Source organism: Coenobita brevimanus, chromosome 30 (assembly GCF_032717465.1).
Source record: "Coenobita brevimanus isolate Jiangsu-jjx chromosome 30, ASM3271746v2, whole genome shotgun sequence".
Classification (NCBI taxonomy): Eukaryota; Metazoa; Arthropoda; class Malacostraca; order Decapoda; family Coenobitidae; genus Coenobita; species Coenobita brevimanus.
In genome coordinates this window covers 14,304,525-14,317,545 of record NC_136983.1, presented here as the reverse complement: position 1 = coordinate 14,317,545, position 13,021 = coordinate 14,304,525, and positions in this window count along the sequence as shown.

The following is a 13,021-nucleotide window of genomic DNA, read 5'->3' as shown; positions in this document are numbered from 1 at the left end:
GGAGGAAATTGAAAGTAAATGAGAATAAGAGTAAAATGATGAAGTGTACGAGGTTGGTAGATGGTAGGGGAATGAATATAGTTTTGAATGGTGAGTTGCATGAGGAGGTAGAGTGTTTTAAATATTTAGGGTCACATGTTGCTGTGGATGGAAAAATAGATGCAGAAGTGAAGTTTAGAATGAATGAAGTCGGAAAGGTGCTGGGAGGAATGAAAAAGGTGTTTAGATGTCGTTTGCTTAGAATGGATGTAAAGAGAAGGCTGTATGAAGGTGTTGTGGTACCGACTGCGTTATATAGGGCTGGAACATGGAATATAGGTGTAGCAGAGAGGAAAAGTTTGAATGTAATGGAGATCAGGTGTCTGAGGAGTATGTGGGGGGTGAGGCGTATGGATCGAGTGCGAAATGATGAAGTGTGAAGGAGAACTGGAGTTGTTCAGGAGATGGCTGATAGAGTTTAGTAGACGGTGTTGCGATGGTTTGGGCATATGGAGAGAATGGATAATGAGCACTTGGCGAAAAAGATAACTAGATCTGATGTGAGAGGTGTAAGGTTGACAGGGAAACCTCGAAAAGGATGGATGGACAGTGCGAAGAGAGCGCTGAATGTGAGAGGGATGTCTGTTGAGCAAGGAAGAGTGGTTGTGCGTGACAGAAATAAATGGAAAGAAATTGTGAATGAATAAATGATGACACAGCCCTGAGGGAATATCCTCCCGCACCTTCTGCCCCTCTCCCGGAGACGACTCGAGGTGCCTGGAACCACTGTCTGACTCTCTTCTTCATCATTTCTGCAACATTCGCGGCCTTTCCTCGAACTTTCGCTCTGTTGAGCACCACCTCACCTCCTCTAAACCTCACCTTCTTTTTCTAACTGAGACTCAGCTGTCTGAGAAAACTGACAGCAAACCCTTTTCTGTATCCTCTTGCTTTCTCTATACTCATTTCAAAGCCAAAGGTGGCTGTTGTGTATATATACACAACAAATTTTCTTGCTCTCGTGTTCCTGAACTCGATTCTTCTCAATTCTCTACACTCTGGCTTCGGCTTTCCTGTCATTCTCTGACTAAATATATCTGTGCTGTTTACTTATCCCCTAATTCTACTGACTATCAAAAATTCTTTGACTATCTTACTTCTACGATGGAACACATTCTATCCATTTCTCCTTTCTCTGAAATCTCCATTTTAGGAGATTTCAATGTTCACCACCACCTTTGGCTCTCCTCCCCTTTCACTGATCCATCTGGTGAACAAGCCTACATCTTTTGTATCCTTAATGACCTAGAGCAGGTTGTACTGCAACCTACCCATATCCCAGACAGCCATGGAGAGAGCTCCAACATACTTGACCTCTTCCTTACAACTAATCCTTCTGCTTACACTGTTAATCTTTTCTCTCCGTTGGGCTCCTCCGATCACAACCTTATCACCTTAACCTGTCCTATCACTCCGGTACGGCCTGTGGACCCTCCAGGGAAACGTCGTCTGTGGCATTTTGGAGCCGCAGATTGGGAGGCCCTCAGGCAGTACTTCTTTGATTTTCCATGGAATGATTATTGCTTCCATTGCCGGGAGCCATCTGAGTGTGCCTTGCGCATTTTGGAGGTGATTCTTTTGGGCATGGAAGCATACATTCCTTTCTCGTATCCTTTGTCTAATGCAAGAAGGCCTTGATTTAATCAAGCTTGTTCTAATGCTGTCCGCAACAAGGAGAGGGCCTACAAAAGGTACCGGAGCCAACCCACCCCTGAATCACATCATTTTATGTTTCTGCCCGAAATCGTGCTAAGTCTGTTCTTCGCTCTGCTAAAAATAATTTCATCCATACTAAATGCTCTTGTCTCTCCAACTCGAATCCCTCCCGCTCCTTCTGGCACCTTGCCAAAAACCTTCCTAACAACTTTACCTCATCATCCTTCCCTCTTCTTTTCTACTGTGATGGTTCTGTACCTGTTTCTTCTACTGATAAAGCAGATCTCTTTGCACAGACTTTCTCCTCCAACTCCACCTTAGACGATCCCGGTGCTGTTCCTCCATCGCTTCCCGCCTCTGACATTAAAATTTCTTCAGCTCCCAATACTAACAAGGCATATGGGCCTGATGGAGTCCCTCCCGTTGTTCTCAAGAACTGTGCTTCTGTGCTTACACCCTGCCTAGGCAAACACTTTTGTCTTTGTCTGTCAACTTGTACCTTTCCTTCTTGCTGGAAGTTTGCTCTCATTCAGCCAGTCTCAAAGAAAGGTGACCACTCCCAATCCTCCAACTATCATCCAATTGCTTTAACGTCCTGTATTTCAAAAGTTTTCAAGTCAATTCTTAATCGAAAAATTTTAAGGCATCATTCCTATCACAACCTTCTTTCTGATCTTCAGTATGGGTTCCGTCAGGGACACTCCACTGGCGATCTTCTCACCTACCTTTCAGACTCCTGGTCATCCTCCTTTCGGGACTTTGGCAAAAGCTTTGCCATTGCACTTGACATCTCAAAGGCTTTCAATCGAGTCTGGCATAAATCTTTACTTTCCAAACTGCCCTCTTACGGTTTCTATCCTTCTATCTGTGCTTTCATCGCTAGCTTCCTTTCTGGTCGTTCTATAGGCACTGTTGTAGACGGCCATCTTTCTTCTCCTAGATCTATCAACAGTGGTGTTCCTCAGGGCTCTGTCCTATCACCAACTCTATTCCTTTTATTCATCAATGACCTTCTAAGCTGTTCATCTAACCCTATCCACTCATACGCTGATGACTCCACCCTTCACCTTTCCATTCAGGTCCCGCAATGCTCATCTCAGCAGTTACTTCAACAAACAAGGGATGAGGCTATGGCACACCTAATGTCTGACTTGGCTCGTATCTCTGACTGGGCTAAAAATAATCTGGTTGTTTTTAATGCATCTAAGACTCAGTTCTTACACCTATCAACTAGTCAAAATCTTCCACAGGTATACCCACTAATGTTTAATAATATTCATCTTAATCCTGCATCATCCTTGAACATGTCTGGGGTTTCATTTACTCGGGACTTATCCTGGAAAGATCATATTACATCTCTTGTAAAATCTGCTTCCAAGAGTTTGGATGTGTTAAGCCGACTCCATTCTTTCTTTATCCCTGCACAATTGTTGACTCTATAAAGGGGTATTATCTGCCCCTGTGTGAAGTACAACTCTCATGTGTGGGGAGGCTCCCCACATACAGCTCTTCTCAATAGGGTGGAGTCGAAGGCTTTTCGTCTCATTAACTCTCCTCCTCTTACTGACTCCCTTCAACCTCTGTCTCTTCACCGCACTGTTGCATCTTTATCTCTTTTCTATCACTATAATGGTCACTGCTCCTCTGAACTGTCTGCATGCATTCCTCCACCTCTACGACGGTGCGTAGCACCCGTCTAGCAGCAAACTCTCATCCTTTTTCTGTCCAACTCTCTAATGCAAGAGTTAACCGTTACTCTCAGTCCTTCATTTATGCATGAGGTCAACTCTGGAACTGTCTCCCTCTGTCTGTATTTCCTGCTGCCTATGATCTCCAGCCTTTCAAATGCAGTGTGTCCAGGCATCTCGAAATGAATGGAACTTGAATTTGGCTCTCTCTTGTATTTTGTTTTTCTCTTGGAGGGAACTGTTATTGCGGGCTGATGGCCTTTGGTTCCTTTTTCCTCTCATAAAAAAAAAGAAAATGTCTGATCAGCTAGTCAGGTCAGGTGCGGGTAAGGGGATGGATGTGTCTATTATGATGTGGCAGGGGTAAACTAGCTCTGCTGTCGAGCCCTGCTGCAGATATCACTGATTGCGCTGCGCAGTTGACCCTTGTGCTGTATGGTGCGATGAGGATATGTCCCTTCTCCCCTTTGGGGCTACGATGCAAATGAATGTGTTTGAATGGATGAGTAAATGGGGAGTGTGTCGTCCTGACTCGGCTACCTCCCTTTCCTTGCGGGAAGCAGCATAGGTATATAAATAGGTAGATAGATAGTGTATGTCTGTTTAAATAATCTGCGGTCCAGTGACTAGAAGGTTCCAGTCAGAATGGCGGTCATGTAATGCCACCAAGGGTACCAGATTGGTCACCTACTCTTATATATACTAGACTACTGTTTCTGCCTAGCCTGAAGCCCATGACTCAAAGCAAATAAAATAACAATGGAAGTCAGGCAGGCTGTCTGGATTCCCCAATACAAGCTCTCCGACATCTACTGAATGATCAGTAAGTCCTTCCTTACTAATACTGTTAAGCTAAGATATATTTGTTACAGTTCGCCAGCTACTATGATGCATTATCACCTGAAGGAATCTTTCTGGCATGAGCTGAAATGCAATGCTAAATCCATCTCTACCATTAGTTTGCTGTGGTTATACTTTTAAACACTGAAATGAGACCCACACTTACCGGAACTAACGTGGTCAGACTTAACATTTGGCAATTTGAGACATTGGGTCGTATTCAACGGGGTTTTGAAGGTGTCTGAACATCTCTTTCTTTGCATCTGATTCTGAATATTGTCTCTCATTATCCCTTTGTAGAAAATCCATGCAACTAAGTCACAACTATATTATACTAAATTACAAGAGAATATTAAAGCAGTAAATGCTACAAAAATCGCTAATGAAGAAGAGCTACGAAGACCCCATTTTTCTTACAGTATAACGGGATGTTTTCAGCATCTTGTTTGGCAGTTTGATTCGCCTATTCTCATTCATTTATTTCATATTTCAGTGCTGCAACAAACGTTTCTTGGTTGATTTAATATTGTTCTATAATTTAACTTGTATGTGCGTGCCGTACTTTCATGATCTTCATATGTCGGGGTCGCTATGTACAATAAATCTTTCTGCTTGCATATTTGTTTGCTGTCACCAGTACCTGGTTTCCGTTCATCCCTCTTTACTGTTTATATTTTCACTAATTTATATCCATTTAGTTTATTTAGTGTCTACCAGCCTCCGGGCCTTCCGTATAGAGACTATTCTAACCCAAAGAAAGACGGATTCAGTATGAGAAACAATGGAGATAATAAAATAATCAAAATGGTACTGTCACCATTTCCAGTGCAACTGCACTAATTGAAGTGGCTGACGTCACAAACAGCGTTGCTGTCGTGTTAACATGATGGTGAAAATAATACCGTAACGTGAAAATGTTAGTAACAGTTGTGTTTGAAGCACTGAGCTCTGTGGGAACAGCTGAACATCAGAGCCAGAGATGAGAATCAACAAGTTGCCTGAGTTTGGGATTCATGTAGCAAAAAGCTGGACGGGTATGTTACTGAGGGCAGTCTATAGCTATTTGTCAGACTAAATCTCTCATCGTTTCAGACCAAATATATTATAGTCTGAGACTTTAGTTCCCAAATATATCATCTCTTTCCACTCGTATTTTCTCATGGCTAATATTCTCAAGCCGATAAAGGCTTGATATATCTCTATAAAAATGCCTGATTCACTTTGATAAGACTGTCCAGGAGTAACATGAGGGAGATGGCCTAAGTATGATGCAAACACAGTGGAACAGTAAGCCTATTTTTATTATTAACTGTACTTATGATGTGTCATTGATTTCTGATATGTGTACATTTATGTGCAGAAAATCAAACAGTTTCCTACGTTGTTTCTTTTGACTCTTACGTCCTTCTGAGACTGGCAGCTGAGAAATTGTTGTAGTGGTGTTGTGTAGCAACACACACACACACACACACACACACACACACACACACACACACACACACACACACACACACACACTGAATAAAACTTTGTGTCAGGGAATGTAATCATCAGACGTGCCTCACCTCGGTCTCCACTCTTTTTCCCTTTCCCGTGTCTCCTCTTTTCCCCCTCCACGTCCCTTCGCCTATGCTTTTCCTCGCTCATCTTCCTCTTCCGTCTCTCCTTATCTGTTTCACTCACAGTCACCCCATTAGATACAAGCAGGAAATAAGAACTAACAAACTATACTTCGCTGCCATATCACACAACAACAAGGATGGTGTCCCTTTCATTTAGACCCTCCCTTTCTCTTCAGGCCTCTAATAGAAACTGACTTTTTAGTCATTCTGTGGTCGTTTCCTGCATTTATTTGAGCCAGGGCACTTACCTCTCAAAGCTAATTACTTTTTCAGTGAGCTTGAATTCTGGTTTCTCGTGTCCAGTCAGTCCCTTCCAAGTTTATTTTCTACTGTCTCTCATGCAGAAGAACTTATTCAGCCCCCTTAGGCTGTCTCTCCAAATTCCACCAGTATTTCACCTCTAGCAATGCGAATATCAATTGTAGTAAGACCTATTGTAGCCACATCAAAGTTTTTCTTGCCTACTTACAAGTGAGGAATTAGATACGTAGAGAAATTGTGTTTACGTTGGGGATACAACATTTTTGGCCCAACTTAGATTATGTTCAGACAAATCATAAGCAGAGCACATTGAATGTGTCCTATAAAAAGCTTGGCAATACTCAAGAAGTTTTTCTTAACGATTTTAGGTAATAATACTTACGTTGATATGGGTCTAGTTTTTAACCGTTATGAAGCCCCAATTACTGATGATAATATGCGAGAACATGGTTTTCCTCGCAATGCATCCATAACATGATCAGTAACTGATGCTCGGTTACGGCTGAGACATATCGCTGGACCACCTGATGACTCATTTTAGATTGTTCTAACGAATTCAGAGACACAAACAGCCCTGTGCCAAGCCTTGAATCGATCCCGCGTTCTTTTGGATGAAAATCTGCTGCTCTAAGCATTTTACTGCCACCTCCTCCATTTTCCATGGGAACAGTCACAGTGAACTTTTCACTACGATGACATATGTAGTAATTTCATTCTACAGACGATTTCTTGCAGAAGAGAGAGATTATTGAAACTAGATGGGTTAGATATTTTCTTCATAAAGCCCCTCAGTGCTACAGTAGAACATTATCGTTGAAAAATATGCCTAGTGGTTGTCTGGAAAAAAAAAAATCAAGACGTCATCGTAGTAAAAGGGTTTCGGGTAGCTGTCCTGAGCACATTCCACTATTCCGTCATACTTTATGTTGAATCTCTCAACCTCAGTCACTCGTTGTTCTTTCTTTGTGCAGGACATCGACAGAAACTCGAATATGTATATTTTTAAGATAAGATGTTGATACTATTCCATTTCATAATAAAATCAATCTGTGAAAGAACGTGTGAGAAGGTAGGTATGACAGCAGGAAGAATTAATCAGTAAAACAAAAGTGAGAGGCAGCTAGTGGAAGAAGGCAAGAAAATATGAAGCGTGAGAGAAAACTAGGCTAGGTAATGGAAGATGAGTAACTAAGAGAGAGACGGAAAGAGCAAATGGTAGACATGAAAGAGTAACAGTGAGAAAGTGAGGATATGGAAGGAGTGAGAATGGGCAGAGAAAAAGTCAATGAATACTATAATGCTGAGAGAAAAGTATCTACAGTAGATCAGCGAAACGTAAGCAGCAAGGAGAACACGCGAGAGAGAGAGAGAGAGAGGGGGGGGGAGAAAGCTGAAAGTGATATCTGGGGAGAGAGGCTGATTAGGTGTGAGATAGAACTAGGGAAGAGAAAGAAATCGAGTAAAGAGTCCGGGTCACTAACGTAAAGACCCCAAATTACATGAAATTCTTGTCATTCCCGAAGCCTCTCCATCAGTAGCCCAATCTCTCGCCCTGCTAAAGCCTACCAGGGGTTATATTTATAAAATGACCTGGGTTTTACCTCTGTATTAGATTGCTTGTACAGTATATACATTTATTCTTCTTATAAAGCCACTAAGTACATACCAAATACATCACACTACAGTGAGAGGGAATATTAAAGTGCCATAACGAGAATTAAAACGATAATTTGATAACAGATAACTGGTATGGAGACTAACTTATCCTTTAGGTTGATTAGGATCCTTTAAGAATTTGGTTTCCAGACACAGTACCCTTGGAGCTTCGATATTGGACATTACCATCACAATTTCACATTTTCTGGGGAATCTTTATGAATGGAATGAAAAGTTGTTAGAGCTGTCATGTTCTTTTGTAGCACGGCTGTAGTGTAATTGGCTTTAAAGGTTTCGTGGCACTGTTTCCTTAGACATTAATTCTGAACATTACACATCAATATTCCCCTGTATTTTATTGAGCAAAACTATGTCGATATTTAAGTGATACAAATAACATACCGAGATCGTTAGGTTGGAAATTGTGAAACGATTCACTTAGGAGCAGGGGCTACGAGCCTTGCTGAACCACTTATACAGTAATTCCCCCGTTACTGTCATCTGACTAAAATCGTGTAGCGGCAGCAGCTGGAAAAAAAATATCATTATGGTGACCTGTTAGTTGCCTGGGCCATTACCCAACAGCTTGATAAATACGAGTACGGTGACTTGTAACTTACATGGACCAGTACCCGCCAGGGTGGTAACTGGAAACTGCCTGAACATTTTGCTGGGGCGTGGTGCTATTGTGATGCTGTTATAGGGTCGCTTATGGGATGGGACAGAGAACTACCGGTATACTGTTTTTACCGTGACCCTTAGCCTAAAGCTGCCCTCTCTCCGTCTTCACTGCTGAGTTGTAACAAGCAAATAATAACAGAAGATGATGCTGATCACGATGAAATGAAGTGTTATGGAAAGGATGAAGAGCTGTGGCACTTTTTTCTTTTTTTCCCACAGAGCTGCCTGAAGTAAGTTTAACGATATGTAAATTTGCGCTAAGATCAAAGAACTATAGTAATCCCTTCAGTCGTGACGTAATTATTCGTAGCTCTAAGGGATTTCATTTTTAGTGGACATCATAACCCCGTCAATTCCCCATTCCCTGTGACCCCAACTCTCCCCCTGTCCTCCTTTCCTCCACCATTTCGATTCCAACCAACACCAGCCTCTCCTCTTCCATTCAACCATGTCGTCTTTTTCTCTCCTTTGTCAGTTTGCCTAAAACACTCCGGCCATTCCAGGTTTGCAATGGTTTCCTTCGATTTCACACGGACTGAGAGCCAGCGAGCGTGTCCTTTCCCCAAATTCCCCATTCGCTGTCCCGGGCACACGTCCATCTTCCATCCTGCCTTATTTCCGTGCTTTTTCTTTTACTCACATTTTTTTACGTTTATTTACATCCTTATTTATTCTCTCCAGGCTTATATTCCTCTTTTTTTACTTAAATATTCCACTTTTCTTTCCTTTTTTTAGTTCTACTCCTGTACCGTTTTCTCACCTTAGCATTCTATTTCCCATAATTTTCCTCATTACTTCTTTGCTTACGGGAGAATTAAATTTCCCATTATTTATAGTGTCCTCATTACTGACGCAAGTATTCCATTTTTCCACACTTTCACTACTTAATTCTTTTTTCCTATGTCTTTCTTTATTCACGTTAAGTACACACACACACACACACACACACACACACACTCACATATATATATATATATATATATATATATATATATATATATATATATATATATATATATATATATATATATATATACACACACATCTATCTATCTATCTATCTATCTATCTATCCATATACACCCTGGGGGTAAGGTTTTTTTTTCAAGAACACTTCCCCAGTATCCCCGCTTGTTGTACGAGGCGACTAAAAGGGTTGGCGGAAAACAGCTAACTAAAAAGACGAACAAGAAGCCTCGGACAAGGACTGACCAAAAGATGACGACCAAGGACCGGACAAAGGACATGGTACGGATCGCAACAGGGAATGTAAGGGGTGCGAACGATGAGGTGAAAGAGAGAGAGATTGTCCAGGTGCTTGAGGGTGCGAAAGTGGATGTATGTGGAGTAACTGAAACTAAATGGGGAGGAGAGAGTGTGAGAGAATGGGGGTATGGATAGGGTATATGTGCAGGAGTAGGTAAGAATGAGAGGGCAAAAGAAGGAGTGTGTATTGTTGTGAGTAACAGATGGAAGAAGAACATAAGAGAGTATGGATCAGTTGGGTCAAGGATTGTGTGAGTAAGATTGAAAGTTGGGATACAAATGTGGGCGATTGTGTAAGTGTATGCGCCAACACAAGATCGTGCAAGCAGAGTGAAAGAAGAGTTCTGGACAAATGTGGAAATGTGCATGGAAAAGTTTGGAAGGAATGAGAGAGTGTTTTTGATCAGTGATATGAATGGTAAAGTAGAGAATGTGAAGGTGGATTGAATAGTTGGTGAGTGGGGTGTGCCTGCTGAGATAAATGAGAATGGGAGTGCGTTAGTGGACATTTGTGCTGGGAGGGGGTTGGTGTTAGCCAATACCCTCTTCAGGCACAAAATGATCCACAGGTATACATGGCGAGTGATGAGAAGGATGGGTGGTGAACTGAATGAAAGGAAGGCAATGATTGATTATGTGTGTGTGGATGAAAGAATGCGACGATGTGTAATGGATGCAAGAGCTTATATAGGTTGGGGGAGTGGACTTTCTGATGACTACTTGGTAGTGGCCAGAATCAAGATCCAAGTAAGATGGAGAAATAGAAGAAGGGAAGGACGGGAGGAAGGAGTGGTTGCAAGGAGAGTGGAAAGGTTACAAGAGAATGAGAAAAAGGCTGAATATAAGTGAGAAGTGGAGGAACGATTGGGTTAATATGAATTGGAGCAGATGGGGGATGTGGAAGGTGTCTGCAGGATATCCACAGAAGAAATATGTGCAGCATGTGATGTGCTGTGTGGGGTGAAGAGAAGGCAGAGGAGGATGCAGGGAGCAGCGTGGTAGAATGAAGAGGTGAAACAGGCTGTGGCACATAAGAAGAAAGCAAACAGTGAATGGATGAGAAATAGAGGCGTGGAAGAAGTTGAGAGGCGGAAGAGAGAGTTATATGTAGAAATGGAGAGAGAGGTCAAAAGATTAGTAAGAGAGAGTAAGAAGAGAGTGGATGAGGAATTTGGAAGGAATTTGAGTGTAAAGTGGAGGGACTGTAAGAAAATGTTCTGGAAGGAGGTGAAGAGAGTAAGACAGGGTGGCAGTAAAGTTAGCAGGAGAGTGAAAGATAAAAATGGTAGATTACTAGTGGAGAAGGAAGAAAAAGTGAGCAGATGGAGAGAACACTTAAAAGAATTGTTGAACATAGAGGATTGAAGTAGTGCGAGTATAAGTGGCTGGGGAATGGCTGGGAGGAGGAAGGAGGTGAGAAGACAGGAAGAAGTCAGTAGGATAGAAGTTGTGGAAGCAATGAAGAAAGTCAAATTGGGGAAATCTCCAGGAATTGATGAAGTGCGTGGTGAAATGCTGAAGCATGGGGGAGAGATAGTAATAGAATGGATGTGGAAGATGTGCAGATTGGCCTGGGAGGAAGGTAAAGTCCCAGAGGATTGGAAGTCAGGTATATTTATTCCTTTGAACAAAGAAAAAGGGGGAAAAGAAGTGTGTGGTAATCATAGGGGCATTTGTCTTCTTAGTGTAATAGGAAAAGTGGATTGTAGGATACTTACTGACAGAGTTGGGGAAAGAACAGAGGAATTAGTTGGAAAAGAACAGGGAGGCTTTAGCAATGGAAGAGGTTGTGTAGATCAGATTTTCATTCTCAGATCTTTAGTGGAAAAGTTTCTAGAGAAGCGAAAGAAGTTGTATGCGACTTTCATGGATTTGGAGAAAGCATATGACAGGGTGAATAGACAAGGATTGTGGAAAGTATTAAGAATATATGGAGTAGATGGGAAGTTGTTGAATGCTGTGATGAGTATGTATGATGGTGCTAAGGCTGCAGTGTGTGTGGATGGTGAACTGAGTGAATTTATCTCTTTGAAGACTGGGTTGAAACAGGGATGTGTCATGTCTCCATGGTTGTTCAATCTGTACATGGATTTGGTAATAAAAGAGGTACAAGGTGGGGCAGTGGATGTTGGAGTTGCCCTGGTGAGTGTGGGTAGTGTTTGGAAACTCCCTGTACTGTTGTTTGCAGATGATACTGTGTTGTTGAGTGAAGACGAAGGGGAGCTGCAAGGCTTGGTGGATGAGTTTGGGAGAGTGTGTAAGAAACGGAATCTAAAGGATAATGTAGGGTAGAGTAAAGTGATGGTCTTTGAGAAAGATGAAGTCAGTGAATGTACAACGAGTTTGGATGGTGAGGAATTGGAAAATGTGAGTACGTTAAGTACTTGGGTAGTGTGATGAGTAAGGATGGAGGTTTGGAGGGTGAAGTGCTTGAAAGGGTACAGCAGGGAAGAAAGGTTGCTGGTTCTTTGAAAGCAGTGATAAGAAACAGGGAAGTGAGCATGGAAGTGAAAAATTTACTACATGACAGTATTGTGATACCAACTCTAACGTACGGAAGTGAAGCTTGGACGTTGTTGGAAGGACACAAGTCAAGAGTGAGAGCAGTGGAAATGAGTTATTTAAGAGGAGCCTGTGGAGTCACATGGAGAGACAGGCTGACTAATGAGGATATAAAAGAGCGTTGTGGCGTTGATGTGGATGTGATAGGAAGCGTTATGAGGAACACACTGAGGTGGTTTGGCCATGTGGAGAGGATGGAGGGTGAAAGACTGACGAAGAGAGTGTATGTGATTGAGGTGGAGGGGGAAAGAGGGAGGGGGAGGCCGAGGATGAGATGGAGGGATGGGGTGGAGAGGTATATGAGAGAGGGGGGTGTGAGTTGGGAGCAGGGGAGTGAAATGGCGGGGGACAGGGCGACTTGGAGACGATTTGTTTGTGACCACCCCAAATGGGATTGAGGCGTCTGGCAATATATATATATATATATATATATATATATATATATATATATATATATATATATATATATATATATATATATATATATTGAAAATCCAGACCACAAGGTAATCTGAATGAAGTTTAGCTTGTGAAATAAAAATATAACGTGATTATGTAGCAATCGACAATTATTTCAGGGAAGGCCAGATAAATTACATCAGATGTAATGGCTATAAATGTTACGTTTCCAGTCAGATGAAGCAAAATAGTTTTTAATGCAAATGAAAACATATGAAGTAAACTGCCTCGCGATGTGACACATTGCAACACAAGAAAAAAATTTCATGTAGCTTGTATAGGCATATAGCT